Source organism: Hyla sarda, unplaced genomic scaffold (genome assembly GCF_029499605.1).
Source record: "Hyla sarda isolate aHylSar1 unplaced genomic scaffold, aHylSar1.hap1 scaffold_448, whole genome shotgun sequence".
NCBI classification, from domain to species: domain Eukaryota; kingdom Metazoa; phylum Chordata; class Amphibia; order Anura; family Hylidae; genus Hyla; species Hyla sarda.
Window position 1 is genome coordinate 137,013 of NW_026610461.1, and position 17,538 is coordinate 154,550.

The 17,538-nt window shown below is 47.2% G+C and overlaps 1 non-coding gene and 2 pseudogenes across 1 annotated transcript; all 3 read right to left on the minus strand.

The window, feature by feature from the left end:
• Window positions 1-1,339: 1,339 nt before the first annotated feature.
• On the minus strand, window positions 1,340-1,469 carry LOC130335177 (U2 spliceosomal RNA; annotated as a pseudogene).
• A 2,087-nt stretch (window positions 1,470-3,556) lies between these two features.
• Window positions 3,557-3,742, minus strand: LOC130335156 (U2 spliceosomal RNA). Its single transcript, XR_008876844.1, has one exon. It is a non-coding gene; the product is annotated as a U2 spliceosomal RNA (small nuclear RNA).
• Window positions 3,743-9,131: 5,389 nt separating this feature from the next.
• LOC130335183 (U2 spliceosomal RNA) lies at window positions 9,132-9,349 on the minus strand (annotated as a pseudogene).
• Window positions 9,350-17,538: the final 8,189 nt, after the last annotated feature.

Consider the following 17,538-nt stretch of genomic DNA (forward strand, 5'->3'; position numbering starts at 1 on the left):
ATATTTAAAACATAAAAAAAATTATCAAACCAAAACTAACCATACTATAATTCTATAATTTCTTAAAGAAAAATTACCCAAATGTCATTCCTCTTCTCCATGCAAAGACCATCAAGAAGTCTAAGAAACCACAAGTTATAGATCCACTCAGCATCTCACTTTTGGCTGGAATCGCCAGCCACGCTGGAACCTTGTATGTTTCCACAAATCTATCTATATCTGCGTGAAAGGAACAATAGACTTTATCCCTTGCTTCATTGACTTTGATTCCCAATCTTTCTTTCAGATTTCCCAAATCCTCGTCAAAGGCTTTTTTCTCTTTTTTTGACACACTCTTGAAGACAACATCAAGAGAGCCTCCATACTCTACCGGTACATATTCTTCTTCATTTTCTTTCCTTTTCTTCTCCTCCATCACTTTCCTGGTTGGAGTTTCCTCCTCTTCAGGTTCTTCCCTCACATCAGTTTCCTCCTCCCTACTTCGTTTCATAACCTCCTTTTTCTTCTTCTTCTTCTTAGGACACATTACTGCCAGGTGTCCCTCATCACCACATAGATGACACTTTTTCTTCACCTTACATGCTTCTGGCTCATGGCCTTCTTCTTGGCATTTATAGCACCAAACAATATCACAAAAATCTTTCCTATGGCCATACCTTTTACACTTTCGACAAAAGTCGTCCATGCCTGAAAAGAACAGGTCCCCATTTACTGGGCCAATCTTAAAACGCCCTGGGGGATAAATTAGCTTTCCATTAGGTGTTTTCTGAAACTTCACTTGAAATTTCCACTTTGTCGTCCAAAGTCCATATTGATTATAGATCTTGCCTTTTGGCTTCACCTCCTCACAGAATCTAGAAAGGAACAGAACAATCTCTTCTTCTGTGATATACGGACTGTACATCCTCACAGTTATAAGTCTTTCCCGAGTCGGGAAATGGGGAGTAATCTCTACCCCTCCCAACTTAGGGTGCGACTTCCACAGCAATGCTTTATTGCAGAACACACCATAGTCCTCCTCCGAAACCAGAACCACATCATAGACTCCACTTCTTGGAAATTCCAGCATCGATAATATCTGGTCCTTCCTCAGCTCAAAAAGCTGGAACAAAATCTCCTCCACCACGAAGAATAAACCTCTCTCCTTCTTTCCAGCATCCAAAAGAGTAATTCGGACTCCATTTCGTAGTCTGGCGTAGCTAGGTACACCTCCAGCAGGCTCTTCTTTCTTGCCAGCCTCCTCCATCGCAGAAAAAACACCTCCCCTACTGCAGGCAGGTAGGTAGGTGGTGATCGCTCCTCGTTGCCCGGGGACTAAGCCGCCACCCTGATGTCAGCAAGGGGGTTTAGTCCCACCATATAGATGGGACGATCCCCCAGGGAAAAGGAGCGGGTACCCCGGGCACCTTCCAGCCAGATCAAGCAAGCAGATACTACACTTGATCTTAGCCAAAAGGCCGAGAAGCGATAACCGTGAAAGGGGCGGGCCCAACAAGGTCCCCTTCATGGGCACTATCACTGCTTGCTGTCAGGGAGGCTGCCAGACAATTTTCCATGCACACTCTGGGCTGGGGGGCAGTCAACCACCAGTACACACAGCAGAACCTAAACCCATACCATTATTGCTAAGCAGCAAGACAGGGGCCCATTGCACTCCCACGGGGCCTTTTTAAATGCAATCCATAACCCGGATTTGCCAGGAACCCTTCTTACTCCTCCTACTTGCATGTGACACTGGGCTTAGGATCTGCATAGGAAACACACACACAAGCACACACCTACCTTTGTTGCCTGCAGATGCCTCCTTGGCTGTCCCCAAACGGTATCAAACCAACACCCACGGGAAGCTGTAAGCATAGAGGACATGCCTGCACCCCATTGGACTTACCTGTGTGGGTTAAATCCGGGTTATTTGACAACCTATGGCGGTGATGGTTCTGCTCAGGCAGAGCAGTGCTGATGCTCCTCATAAAGCTGTCGCTGCTGTGAAGGTTCTAGGTGACATCACAAATCCCTATGGTTACATACACAACAAAGCTGGGTTGTTGTTGTTTACACTCTGCAAGGCCTGTGGAAGTGAGTGACATCATAGCACTGTAGTTCTGAGGGTTCAAGATGGATGCAACAATCTCCTGTTGCTTCTATGAAGGCCGTAATAGACGACATCACCAAACAGCTCCATAGTCACATACACAGCAAAGGAGAGATGTTGTTTACACCTAGTGATGTCAGTGGTATTGAGTGACATCACAGCACAGTGCTAAGGCTCCTGGGCCTGGACACAGCAGCGGCTGCAATATCTCAACGGAGAATACGTTTATATCTATGTGTGTGTGTGCGCATATATATATATATATATATATATATATATATATATATATATATTTCTCCGCCGAAATCACTTTTAAACCCATTTCCACCTTTTTTTCCCTTCTCTTCCTCTTACTTTTTTTTCACGTTTTTTTACGTTTTTCTCCTTTTCGCCTCTTTTCTGGGCGTATTATTCTTCTTTTTCTTCTTTTTTTTCGTCTAATGCATACCCCATCAGTGCAGCAATGCTTATTCAATACCGCCAGCAGATGGAGACACTGGGGGATAATTTTCTAAGGATTTATACTGATTTTTCCTGTCCTGAATTTGTCGCACAGAAAGTTGCAGGCCAAATATGTGTGACATTTCTGCGACTTTAGCTTCTAGAGCATTTTTACAACATTATACATAGGTGCTGAATACATAAAAAGCGACTGTTCAGCGACAGACAAGTCGCATCGGCTGAAAGTAGGCCAGAATGTCAGTCCATGTTGGAGCAGGTTTAGATACAGTCTAAAGCATAGATCTCAAAGTCTGTGCACAGAATTTAGCAAGGGCCTCGCACCTTCTGATGCATCAGGTAGGTGCACAATAGCATAGCCTAACCCTCTGTACTTTGGTCTATATTGATGCGGGACATAGACAGCCAGCTGATGACCAATCCATTAGTGCAATGGATGGCTGGAAGCATTTGTCTTTGCCTTTGCAATACCACAGAAGCAATGCATGGTCAATGTACAGCAATGACACACCTGTGTGAACAGCCAGGAGACCCCCCCCCCCCCCCCCCCCATGTTATGTTACATAGTTACATAGTTAGTACGGTCGAAAAAAGACATATGTCCATCACGTTCAACCAGGGAATTAAGGGGTAGGGGTGTGGCGCGATATTGGGGAAGGGATGAGATTTTATATTTCTTCATAAGCATTAATCTTATTTTGTCAATTAGGAACATTCAGCACCCACCCGCTATCAAGGCAGCTGCCTATCATGTCATGCCCTACCTGCACAGGTGTGCTGGCTACTCAAATGATCCAATTAAGGAGGCCATTTAGTCAGCAGCAGCAGAAGTCCTGTGCCTGGACGCTCCAACAGGGGCCAGACACAAGCAGAAGCAGAAGCAGCAGAAGCACCACCTTTTGTTTTTTGGCTGCAGCAGCAGCAAGGCCCACAGGGCTGGCTAGCTGGCTAGCCAGCAAGCAGGTAGCAATGAAAGTAGGAATCTTTCTTTTTAACCCTGTAAGGGGGTGGTGCACTGTACCCGAAGATACTGCCATATTGGGTCAATGCATAGGGCGACGGAAGCAAGCTTCGAAATCGGCCCCCGTTCTCAAAAATCCATTTAATATATGGTCCCCAGATAGGGGACGTATCAGATATTAAACTGATAAGAACAGATAAGGTTTCAACAAAATTTTATTGAATAAATAAGAAACCATACAAAATTTAAAATGCTAAATAATAAAAGGTTCACAAAAGTTTTAAAATACAAATAATAAAACCAGTAATAAAAGGAGAAAAAATAAAAATGGCAGGATAAAACATTATACAAATGTCATAAAAACTGATTATACTGTTATTTCGTTCCATAGAGGCAGACACCACATGGATGCTGCCTCGCTGGCCCCCAACTGTTTCTTGTCTCTTAGGTAATAGATGTACATCTCACTCAGGGCCAGCTTTATACAGTTTTTAACATCAATAAAATCATGTTTAAAAAGTAAGATGTTCCTAACTTTCCAGATGGCATTTTTAAAACAATTAATAATCATCCAGCAGATCATCTGCTGTTTAAAATTGGGGCAGTTAAAAAGACCGTAAAAGACACATTCGTGATTAAAATCTTTTAGGCCGCAGGCCCACTTCAAAAGTGGGCCTACCTTCCTCCAAAGCTCCCGTGCAAAAGGGCAGTTCCAAAATATGTGCAGCACCGTTTCGTCCACTCCGCAGCCATCTCTTGGGCACTTGGCTCTCGCCACCAGTCCTCGCCTGTGCTGGAACTCACGAGTAGGGAGGCACTGGTGGACGATTGCCCAGGCAAGATCCCTGTGTACATTCGCCAGAAACTTCCCGTACACGTTCCGCCATACCTTTTTGGATCTTGCCTGTGTGAAATTGGACACTGCCAGGGTAACCTCACTCCGCCTGAGGACCTTTGATACCTTTCTCTGGTCCCCCAGTATGTCAGGCTCCAAATCTTGGAGACCTAGGAGCCTGACTGTCTTTTCCAACACCACATAATGTTTTGGGGGACACAGAAGCACCGGAGCGTTCAGAGGGATGCGCAACCATCTTTTAAAAACCATGCCCGCAGCGTACCTTAAAAAGCAGCTAAAAATGCCATCGGATTTAATAATTTTAAAACAGAAACAGAAATACTTTATGTAAAAGAAAGTAAAAAGGTTAGGAACATCTTTCCCGCCATTATCTTTACTTTTGTACATAAAATCACGCTTTAATTTCTCCATTTTTGAACCCCATAAAAAAGTAAAAACAATTCTAGTTACTTTTTTAATGTATAAAATAGATGGAGGAAATACCATGGCAATGTATAGCATAATAGGGAGTAAAACCATCTTTATTATTAAAATCTTCCCCTCCATGGTAAGGTTTCTAAGATTCCACATTAAAATCTTCTTCTCCATCTTAGCTATAGCTGAATCCCAGTTAGGGCTCCCATCATTGACCTGGTTAAAAACAATACCTAAAACTTTAATTTGATCCTGTTGCATTGTGACTCCTGGGGTGATGGATGAATCCCAGGAGCCAATATAAAAACAGTCACATTTATCTGTGTTTAGCTTAAAACCAGAGACCTCGCAGAAATAGCTGGTGTTCCTCAATGCCCCCCTCATGGATGGAGAGTCCGGGCACAGTATGGTGACATCATCCATGTACCCCAACACCTTTAGATGGGTCCCTCCTCCACCAGGTATCGGTACGCCTCTTACTACCCGGTCTTTTCTGAGGAGGGCCATCAGTGGTTCGATTGCGCAAATAAAAAGGAGTGGGGACAGGGGGCAGCCCTGTTTGACACCTGATAAAAGAGGAACACCGCTGGTTAAAAAGCCATTAACAGAGACTTGACTAAAACAGGATCGGTATAAAAGCATGATTCGGCTTAAAATCGTTTCAGGCACTGCCATCTTTTTAAGAACTAAAAACAGGTATTCATGGGAGACCCTATCAAAGGCTTTTTCAAAGTCTAAGGATAAAATTGCTACAGTTTGATTTCTATCCTTAAAATACCATAAAACATCTCTTAAAATATTTAGGGATTCAGCTATAGACCTTCCAGGTACCCCACAAACCTGATTTGGGTGAATTAATTTATGAATAAAAGGTTTAAAACGGACAGCTAATAACTTGGCTAAAATTTTATAATCGACATTTAAAAGTGTGATGGGGCGCCAATTTTTTAGCATATCCTTTTCACCTTTTTTAAAAAGTAATGATACAATCCCCCTCCTCCAGGAAGGGGGAAGTTCATTAACAATAAAAGTTTCTTTATACAATAAAACCATATCATCCTTTAAAATATCCCAAAAAGCTAAATAAAATTCGATGGGTAAACCATCTTCCCCAGGGGCCTTCCCACTAGAAAAACTTTTAAAAACAAATAAAAGTTCATCTAAGTTAAGATCACGGGATAAAACCTCCTGGTCTAAAACATCTAGCTTAAAATCAAGGGAATTAAGAACATGTTCTAAAAAGGATGGATTAAGATCTTTCTTATTAAAAAGAAGCTGGTAGAAGTTAAAAACTGCATCTAACATGCCTTTTGGAGTGGATTCACCCTCAAGGTTTTGGATGATATCCCTCCTATTCATCACTTTTTTAAAAAAGAAACGGGAACATTTCTCGCCCTCCTCCAGGTGCTGCACATGTGAGTTAAAAATGATTTGTTTCCCTTTCTTTTCTATGGCATGTTTTATTTCAGTTTTAAGGTTTAAAATATCATTTTCTACATCCATACCAGCTTCTTTCAATTTAAAAAGTACATTTAAACGCATGTTAAGAACATAAAACCACTGTTTTTCCATTTTTGCCTTCTTCTTACCTGCTTTGATAAAAAAAAATCTGATTTTAGATTTGGTGCCCTCCCACCAGTGCAGCATAGGCTCGTGGGGTTTTCTTTGTGATTGCCAGCACTGGTAGGTCCGCACAAACTCCTCTTTTATCTCAGGGTCCTCTAGGAGTGTGGTGTTTAATCTCCAGAGGCCCCTTTTTGCTTTTTGCTCCCCCTCTAGCTCCAGGCCCACCAAGAGGAGCTTATGATCAGAGAAGATATTCTGCTCGAGCGTGCATTTCAGGGGTTTAAAAGCTCTAGAGGAAAAAATAAAATCGATTCTGGAGCTCACTCTTCCATTGGACCATGTGGCGCCCGGGTCCTCCGGCAAGAGATCCTTCCAGCAATCTTTCAAATTAAAATCATCAATAAAATTTTTAAGCAGGTAAGAAGTGCGGTCTTTACGATTAATATCCCCACCCTGCCGGTGTTCCCCATCACGTATGCAGTTAAAATCACCTCCCACCAGCAGGGGGGAAGACCCAACACAAAACAGTGGTAAAATTTCAAATAGTTCTGCCCGCTCCTGTTTATCAGGAGGGGCATACACATTTAAAACACGAATTAAAAGTCCATTAAAATATAGATGAATTAAAAGAGCTCTGCCAGGCACAATCTCAGTTACTGTATGAATAGAAAAGGACTGGCCTCGGCAGAGCAGCCCAACACCCACAGAACGACAGTCATTTGCACCGGACCATATGGATGGGCCCAGCTTCCAGTCTTCTTTTAAGTCTTTATAGTCCATTTTACTAGGGATTCCACATTCTTGTAGCAGGCAAAGGTCAAAGTCACATGTCTCTAGATAAGAAAATAAAGCAGCCCTGCGATCAGGGCTCTTTAAGGACCTCACATTGAGTGAGGCAATTTTTACAGGGATAGGCATAGTTTATGGAGAGTCCGTGCTTGGAGAATCAAAGTCAATAATAAGCTGCGTACCGTCATCCCCCGCCTGCGGGGTCATCAGCTCCTTGATGTTCTGAGGGTCGGAGCTTGAGATCGATGATGCCCCGACCCTGAGCTCGCTCTCGTCCGAACTACGGCACGCCGCTTTCCTTTGAATGTCTTCCTCTTCTTCTTCTCTTTGTCTTTTAAATGTCACACTGCTGTCCATATCCTCTGTGTTGCTCTCACTCGATGTAATCTCTGGCCCCCGGCTGATGGATCTGCGTCTTCTTTCATCATTTGACGACTGGAACTGCTGCACAGGGGCCTGTGAGGCCTCTTTTCCGGAACCTTTGCCGCTACCTTGGGAAGTTTTCATCGCTTGTTCCCCAGCAAGCGTTGCTGAGGACTGTTGCTCCAACTTCCCCATCGATCGACGATGGCCAGTTTTACCCACCGGGTCCACTGCTGGCGGGGCAGCAAACCCTGGTTTGGCGCCACTTGTCTTCTTGGCCCTGTCCTGTATAGGCGGAGTAACAGGACCGGGCTCAGACCTGGCCACCTGGCTCCCCTTCCGGCGGGCTTTCACCGGGGCCTCTTCGTCCGGAGCAGGGCGACCCTGGGCCAAGCCAGTACCTGGCTTATGCTGTAATTTTGGGTCCACCTTTGCCCCCACCGAGGCCCGTCGGCTGCTACCCGCCACAGGTGAGCCCCCTTCAGAAGTTTCGGCGGGCTCTTGAGCCAGGTAGGAAGTCGATCGACGTCTTTCAATTTCCCGGGCAGTAAACTCGATCACCCGCCCGGGCTTCGTGGAATCCCCATGGCCTCCCCCTAGCACTACCACCGGTGGGCCCCCCGATGGAGCACCAGAGGTCTTGGGCCTGGACCCATCAGTACCTGCCATCTGGGGTTTGGGCATCTTAAAAAAGGACGTCTTTTGTCCTGTCCCCTCTTTGGGTGGGCCCAGCCTTGACCCACCCATCGTAGTTTTTGCTTTATGGGGACAGGAATTAAAATCGTGATTTTCCTCTCCGCAGAGGTTGCACCTTATCGTATGGCTACATCTTGAGGCTATGTGACCTTCTTGGCCACACCTATTGCAGCGAATCACACGCTCCGCGCCGCAGGTCTCCTGGGTGTGGCCAAACCTCAAGCAATTTCGGCAATACATAGGCATTTGAGGATAGAACAGGAAGCCCCGAACTCTCCCGATGGCAAAATTTGGGGGCGGATGGCAAAGACCCCCAATACCACCGGGATCCTTACGGAGCTTGACCCAGAACTTCCTCTTGCCGTTCCAGAACCGCACGGAGTTCAAGATTTTGTTTGCGAATCGCACCTCTTCGCAGTATCGCCGAAGAAAAGTGGCTATATCCTCCGTAGTCACATGAGGGCTGTGCATAGCCACCACCAACGGTATATGTTCCTCACCATAGAGGAACTGGAACGAAAGACCGTCGAGTCGATCGTCCCTCTGGTCCGCACCAGACAAGGTTGCATAGATGTTATCGCAACACGCCGTGGCCGTGAAGGTGACGGTATACAGGCCACGGCTTTCCTGGTCATTTAGACACAGGATGTCCTCCCTATTGAGGCGGAAGTAGTCAAGAAGAATCACCTCCGCAATGAAGCGGAGGTTCTTCAACTGACGATGGCTCTCCGACACCTCTATGCGGATGGTATTTCGCATCGACATTTCCCCAGAGGGGAAAGCCCAGGAGAACGGCATCTTCCACACCCAGGGACTAAGCCCCTTCCCCAATAGCAGCAGGGGCTCGGAATCCCGCTATAAAAGCGGAACCCTTACCCAAGGCAGAGGTCGGGGGTACCCTAGGTGCTTCCGAAGCTACAGGTAACGCTCAACGTACCGAAAATGCCTTCTGAGACACAAGGTCCCAGAGACAGGGGGATCGCAACCCGTTGTCTGTGGACTAAGCCCACTCCCCAATAGCAGCAAGGGGGTGAAGTCCCTCCGTAAGGAGAGACAATCCCCCAAGGCCGAGAAGCGGGGTACCACAGACACCTTCCGACCAGACCAAATGCAGATACTACACTTGATCTTAGCCAAAAGGCCGAGAAGCGATAACCGTGAAAGGGGCGGGCCCAACAAGGTCCCCTTCATGGGCACTATCACTGCTTGCTGTCAGGGAGGCTGCCAGACAATTTTCCATGCACACTCTGGGCTGGGGGGCAGTCAACCACCAGTACACACAGCAGAACCTAAACCCATACCATTATTGCTAAGCAGCAAGACAGGGGCCCATTGCACTCCCACGGGGCCTTTTTAAATGCAATCCATAACCCGGATTTGCCAGGAACCCTTCTTACTCCTCCTACTTGCATGTGACACTGGGCTTAGGATCTGCATAGGAAACACACACACAAGCACACACCTACCTTTGTTGCCTGCAGATGCCTCCTTGGCTGTCCCCAAACGGTATCAAACCAACACCCACGGGAAGCTGTAAGCATAGAGGACATGCCTGCACCCCATTGGACTTACCTGTGTGGGTTAAATCCGGGTTATTTGACAACCTATGGCGGTGATGGTTCTGCTCAGGCAGAGCAGTGCTGATGCTCCTCATAAAGCTGTCGCTGCTGTGAAGGTTCTAGGTGACATCACAAATCCCTATGGTTACATACACAACAAAGCTGGGTTGTTGTTGTTTACACTCTGCAAGGCCTGTGGAAGTGAGTGACATCATAGCACTGTAGTTCTGAGGGTTCAAGATGGATGCAACAATCTCCTGTTGCTTCTATGAAGGCCGTAATAGACGACATCACCAAACAGCTCCATAGTCACATACACAGCAAAGGAGAGATGTTGTTTACACCTAGTGATGTCAGTGGTATTGAGTGACATCACAGCACAGTGCTAAGGCTCCTGGGCCTGGACACAGCAGCGGCTGCAATATCTCAACGGAGAATACGTTTATATCTATGTGTGTGTGTGCGCATATATATATATATATATATATCTCACAGAAAAGAAAACGTCCGGCACTCGAGAAAATGCAGGTAAAACTTGTCAATGGCTTTATTCACACGCTTAGGCAGGACACAATCTGACGCGTTTCGCACCCTCAGGTGCTTAGTCGTAGATAGACATACACTCAATAATGCGGGTTAAAATACACATGAGTTTGGTCACATGACCACATGAATCTTAATTAAAAACAGTTGGTTACAAAACATGGCATTGGGAATCATGATCACATTTAATCGTTCGGAGAGAGTTCACACCAGGATGAAATCAATGCGGCTTTAAATTTCACATTACAAGTAACATTCAAATTTCAAACTTGAATAGTCCAAAGGCTAATCTACCAATACTACCGATATTCATATTGATTCGGGGGTGCATATTTAACCGCAATAAGCAATTTAAACTATATCTACACATAAGAATCCGAGATATTTTTATATATAAATCGATAACCGCATGGTGTATATCACACCATGTGAACAACCCCCTATAATTTGCGACAATTCAAAATTTATTATATGTACCGATATTCATATTGGTTTAGAGGTACATATTTACCGAAATACGCACTTTAAACTATATCTAAACATCCAAATCCGAGATATTTTTATATATAAATCGATAACCGCATGATGTGCATCACGCCGTGTGAACATCCCCCTATAATTTACAACAATTCAAAATTTATTATATGTGCACAAGAGACGAAGAATGTAAGTTAGACCGGGGACTAAACTTGCGTGATTAATGATAAATTGTATACATCCACCATATTTACTTATTCCATTTATGCACACGTTAACATTAAATCCAATCTTTTATTTAATCCTTGCGGGAATCTTGTTCCCAAGAGGAACATCCAATGTGCCTCTCTATTGTATAATTTCTTTCTGAGGTCGCCTCCCCTAGGTCCTAAGGTGACTTTTTCTACTCCCAATACTCGTAAATGGGTAGTGTCTCCTGAATGGGACTCTCTAAAGTGACGTGACAGCATGGACATGTTTGTCAAACTACTTTTAGCATCCGTAATATGTTTCCTGAACCTCACTTTTAGTGAATTCCCCGAGCATCCTACATATTGCAAATTACACGCAATGCATGTGGCTACATATATAATGGATTTAGTGTTACAATTGATGTATTGGTGTATATTGTATGTCCTATTTGTTGTACAAGACGTTACAGTATTTGAATTCACCATATGTGTACATGTAATGCATCTGGTATGACCACATTTGCGATTACCTATGTTCCTCAACCAGTCCCGATCCTTTACATTTTCCTTTTGACTAATAAATAGACTGGGTGAGACTCTGGTTCCAATAGTGGGGCCTCTCCTAGACACAATAGAAATACCTTCTGATAATAAGTCTCTTAATATTGGGTCTGTTTCTAATACCGGAATATATCTATTTATTATTTTCTGTCACGATGCCGGCTGGCAGGTAGTGGATCCTCTGTGCCAGAGAGGGATTGGCGTGGACCGTGCTAGAGGATCGGTTCTAAGTCACTACTGGTTTTCACCAGAGCCCGCCGCAAAGCGGGATGGTCTTGCTGCGGCGGTAGTGACCAGGTCGTATCCCCTAGCAACGGCTCAACCTCTCTGGCTGCTGAAGATAGGCGCGGTACAAGGGAGTAGACAGAAGCAAGGTCGGACGTAGCAGAAGGTCGGGGCAGGCAGCAAGGATCGTAGTCAGGGGCAACGGCAGAAGGTCTGGAATCACAGGCAAGGAACACACAAGGAACGCTTTCACTGGCACTAGGGCAACAAGATCCGGCGAGGGAGTGAAGGGGAAGTGAGGTGATATAGGGAAGTGCACAGGTGTAAACACTAATTGGAACCACTGCACCAATCAGCGGTGCAGTGGCCCTTTAAATCGCAAAGACCCGGCGCGCGCGCGCCCTAGGGAGCGGGGCCGCGCGCGCCGGGACAGAACTGACGGGGAGCGAGTAAGGTACGGGAGCCGGGGTGCGCATCGCGAGCGGGCGCTACCCGCATCGCGAATCGCATCCCGGCCGGAGGTAGTAACGCAGCGCCCCGGGTCCGTGGAACCGACCGGGGCGCTGCAGTGAGGGAAGTGTAGCGAGCGCTCCGGGGAGGAGCGGGGACCCGGAGCGCTCGGCGTAACAGTACCCCCCCCCTTGGGTCTCCCCCTCTTCTTGGGGCCTGAGAACCTGAGGATCAGACTTTTGTCCAGGATATTGTCCTCAGGTTCCCAGGACCTCTCTTCTGGACCACAACCCTCCCAATCCACTAAAAAAAAAGTTCTTCCCCTGACCTTTTTAGAGGCCAAAATCTCTTTGACAGAGAAGATGTCCGAGGAGCCGGAAACAGGAGTGGGAGGAACAGATTTAGGAGAAAAACGGTTGAGGATGAGAGGTTTAAGAAGAGAGACGTGAAAGGCATTAGGGATACGAAGAGAAGGAGGAAGAAGAAGTTTGTAAGAGACAGGATTAATTTGACACAAAACTTTAAAAGGACCAAGATAGCGTGGTCCCAACTTATAGCTCGGGACACGGAAACGGACATATTTAGCGGAGAGCCATACCTTGTCTCCAGGGGAAAAAATGGGAGGAGCTCTTCTTTTCTTATCTGCGAATCTCTTCATGCGAGAAGAAGCCTGTAAGAGAGAATTTTGGGTCTCTTTCCATATGGTGGAAAGATCACGAGAAATTTCATCCACAGCGGGCAGACCAGAGGGCAAGGGGGTAGGGAGGGGGGGAAGAGGGTGACGGCCGTACACCACGAAAAACGGAGATTTGGAGGAAGATTCAGAGATTCTGAAATTATACGAGAATTCGGCCCAAGGTAGAAGATCTGCCCAGTCATCCTGGCGGGAGGAAACAAAATGTCGTAAATAGTCACCCAAGATCTGGTTAATTCTCTCTACTTGTCCATTGGATTGAGGATGGTATGCAGAAGAAAAATTTAATTTAATCTTGAGTTGTTTACAGAGAGCCCTCCAGAATTTAGACACAAATTGGACGCCTCTATCCGAGACGATCTGTGTAGGCAACCCGTGAAGACGAAAAATGTGTACAAAAAATTGTTTAGCCAACTGAGGCGCTGAAGGAAGACCAGGAAGAGGGATGAAATGTGCCATTTTGGAGAATCGATCAACGACCACCCAAATAACAGTGTTGCCATGGGATGGGGGTAAGTCAGTAATAAAATCCATACCAATCAGAGACCAAGGTTGTTCGGGGACAGGTAGAGGATGAAGAAAACCAGCGGGCTTCTGGCGAGGAGTCTTATCCCGGGCACAGATAGTGCAGGCTCGCACAAAGTCCACCACATCAGTCTCTAGAGTCGGCCACCAATAGAAGCGAGAGATGAGTTGCACAGATTTCTTGATGCCCGCATGACCTGCGAGATGGGAGGAGTGACCCCATTTGAGGATCCCAAGGCGTTGGCGTGGAGAAACAAAGGTCTTTCCTGGAGGAGTTTGCCTGATGGAGGCTGGAGAAGTGGAAATCAGGCAGTCAGGAGGAATGATGTGTTGAGGAGAGAGTTCAATTTCAGAGGCATCTGAGGAACGAGAGAGAGCATCGGCCCTAATGTTTTTATCAGCAGGCCGAAAGTGAATTTCAAAATTAAATCGGGCAAAGAACAGAGACCACCTGGCCTGACGAGGATTCAGCCGTTGGGCAGACTGGAGGTAGGAGAGGTTCTTGTGATCGGTGTAAATAATAACTGGAAATCTTGATCCCTCCAGCAGATGCCTCCATTCCTCAAGTGCTAATTTAATGGCTAGAAGCTCTCGATCCCCGATGGAGTAGTTCCTCTCCGCCGGAGAGAAGGTCCTGGAAAAAAAACCACAAGTAACAGCATGCCCGGAAGAGTTTTTTTGTAGAAGGACAGCTCCAGCTCCCACTGAGGAGGCATCAACCTCCAATAGGAAGGGTTTAGATGGGTCAGGTCTGGAGAGCACGGGAGCCGAAGAAAAGGCAGACTTGAGTCGTTTAAAGGCGTCTTCCGCTTGAGGAGGCCAAGACTTGGGATCGGCATTTTTTTTTGTTAAAGCCACAATAGGAGCCACAATGGTAGAAAAATGTGGAATAAATTGCCTGTAATAATTGGCGAACCCCAAAAAACGTTGGATGGCACGGAGTCCGGAGGGGCGTGGCCAATCTAAGACGGCAGAGAGTTTATCTGGGTCCATTTGTAGTCCCTGGCCAGAGACCAAGTATCCTAGAAAAGGAAGAGATTGGCATTCAAACAGACATTTCTCTATTTTGGCATAGAGTTGATTATCACGAAGTCTCTGAAGAACCATACGGACATGCTGGCGGTGTTCTTCAAGATTGGCAGAAAAAATCAGGATATCGTCCAGATATACAACAACACAGGAGTATAGTAGATCACGAAAAATTTCATTAACAAAGTCTTGGAAGACGGCAGGGGCGTTGCATAGACCAAAGGGCATGACCAGATACTCAAAGTGTCCATCTCTGGTGTTAAATGCCGTTTTCCATTCATCCCCCTCTCTGATGCGGATGAGATTATAAGCACCTCTTAAGTCCAGTTTGGTAAAAATATGGGCACCTTGGAGACGATCAAAGAGTTCAGAGATGAGGGGTAGGGGGTAGCGGTTCTTAACCGTGATTTTATTAAGACCGCGGTAGTCAATGCAAGGACGTAGAGAGCCATCTTTTTTGGACACAAAGAAAAATCCGGCTCCGGCAGGAGAGGAGGATTTACGGATAAAGCCCTTTTTTAAATTTTCTTGGACGTATTCAGACATGGCAAGAGTCTCTGGGACGGACAGAGGATAGATTCTGCCCCGGGGTGGAGTAGTGCCCGGGAGGAGGTCAATGGGACAATCATAAGGCCTGTGAGGAGGTAGAGTCTCAGCTTGTTTTTTGCAAAAAACGTCCGCAAAGTCCATATAGGCCTTAGGGAGACCGGTTACATGAGGAAGCACAGGGACACGGCAAGGTTTACTGGGAACCGGTTTTAAGCAGTCCTTGGAACAAGAGGGCCCCCAACTCTTGATCTCCCCAGTGGACCAATCCAGGATTGGGGAATGGAGTTGAAGCCAGGGAAGTCCAAGAAGGATTTCAGAAGTGCAATTGGGGAGGACCAACAGTTCAATCCTCTCGTGATGAGATCCGATGCACATTAGAAGGGGCTCCGTGCGGAAACGTATAGTACAGTCCAATCTTTCATTGTTTACACAATTGATGTAGAGGGGCCTGGCGAGACTGGTCACCGGGATGTTGAACCTGTTGACGAGAGAGGCTAAGATGAAATTTCCTGCAGATCCAGAGTCCAAGAAGGCCACAGCAGAGAAGGAGAAGGCAGAGGCAGACATCCGCACAGGCACAGTAAGACGTGGAGAAGCAGAGTAGACATCAAGGACTGTCTCACTTTTGTGCGGAGTCAGCGGACGTCTTTCCAGGCGGGGAGGACGGATAGGACAATCCTTCAGGAAGTGTTCGGTACTAGCACAGTACAGGCAGAGATTCTCCATGCGGCGTCGTGTCCTCTCTTGGGGTGTCAGGCGAGACCGGTCGACCTGCATAGCCTCCACGGCGGGAGGCACAGGAACAGATTGCAGGGGACCAGAGGAGAGAGGAGCCGGGGAGAAGAAACGCCTCGTGCGAACAGAGTCCATATCCTGGCGGAGCTCCTGACGCCGTTCGGAAAAACGCATGTCAATGCGAGTGGCAAGATGGATGAGTTCATGTAGGTTAGCAGGGATTTCTCGTGCGGCCAGAACATCTTTAATGTTGCTGGATAGGCCTTTTTTAAAGGTCGCGCAGAGTGCCTCATTATTCCAGGATAATTCTGAAGCAAGGGTACGGAACTGTACGGCATACTCGCCAACGGAAGAATTACCCTGGACCAGGTTCAACAGGGCAGTCTCAGCAGAAGAGGCTCGGGCAGGTTCCTCAAAGACACTTCGAATTTCCGAGAAGAAGGAGTGTACAGAGGCAGTGACGGGGTCATTGCGGTCCCAGAGCGGTGTGGCCCAAGCCAGGGCTTTTCCAGACAGCAGGCTGACTACGAAAGCCACCTTAGACCTTTCAGTGGGGAACTGGTCCGACATCATCTCCAAGTGTAATGAACATTGGGAAAGAAAGCCACGGCAAAACTTAGAGTCCCCATCAAATTTATCCGGCAAGGATAGTCGTATTCCAGAAGCGGCCACTCGCTGCGGAGGAGGTACAGGAGCTGGCGGAGGAGATGATTGCTGGAGCTGTGGTAGTAACTGTTGTAGCATAACAGTCAGTTGAGACAGCTGTTGGCCTTGTTGCGCAATCTGTTGTGACTGCTGGGCGACCACCGTGGTGAGGTCAGCGACAACTGGCAGAGGAACTTCAGCGGGATCCATGGCCGGATCTACTGTCACGATGCCGGCTGGCAGGTAGTGGATCCTCTGTGCCAGAGAGGGATTGGCGTGGACCGTGCTAGAGGATCGGTTCTAAGTCACTACTGGTTTTCACCAGAGCCCGCCGCAAAGCGGGATGGTCTTGCTGCGGCGGTAGTGACCAGGTCGTATCCCCTAGCAACGGCTCAACCTCTCTGGCTGCTGAAGATAGGCGCGGTACAAGGGAGTAGACAGAAGCAAGGTCGGACGTAGCAGAAGGTCGGGGCAGGCAGCAAGGATCGTAGTCAGGGGCAACGGCAGAAGGTCTGGAATCACAGGCAAGGAACACACAAGGAACGCTTTCACTGGCACTAGGGCAACAAGATCCGGCGAGGGAGTGAAGGGGAAGTGAGGTGATATAGGGAAGTGCACAGGTGTAAACACTAATTGGAACCACTGCACCAATCAGCGGTGCAGTGGCCCTTTAAATCGCAAAGACCCGGCGCGCGCGCGCCCTAGGGAGCGGGGCCGCGCGCGCCGGGACAGAACTGACGGGGAGCGAGTAAGGTACGGGAGCCGGGGTGCGCATCGCGAGCGGGCGCTACCCGCATCGCGAATCGCATCCCGGCCGGAGGTAGTAACGCAGCGCCCCGGGTCCGTGGAACCGACCGGGGCGCTGCAGTGAGGGAAGTGTAGCGAGCGCTCCGGGGAGGAGCGGGGACCCGGAGCGCTCGGCGTAACATTTTCTTAATCTGCCCAAATTGGGTGCTGTATGAGGTCACGAAAAATGGTGGTCTATCTTTACTCGAATTTACATTTTCATTTTCGATTATATTTTTGGCTGATTTGTCTCCAACCTTATGTGAGTCCCTTCTATTCTGATGCCTGCTAGAATAGGATACTAGTTCCTCGCGTCCCCGTCCTTCTATTCTTATTTCTGCTTTTTTTAATATTTTTTCACTATAACCCCTCT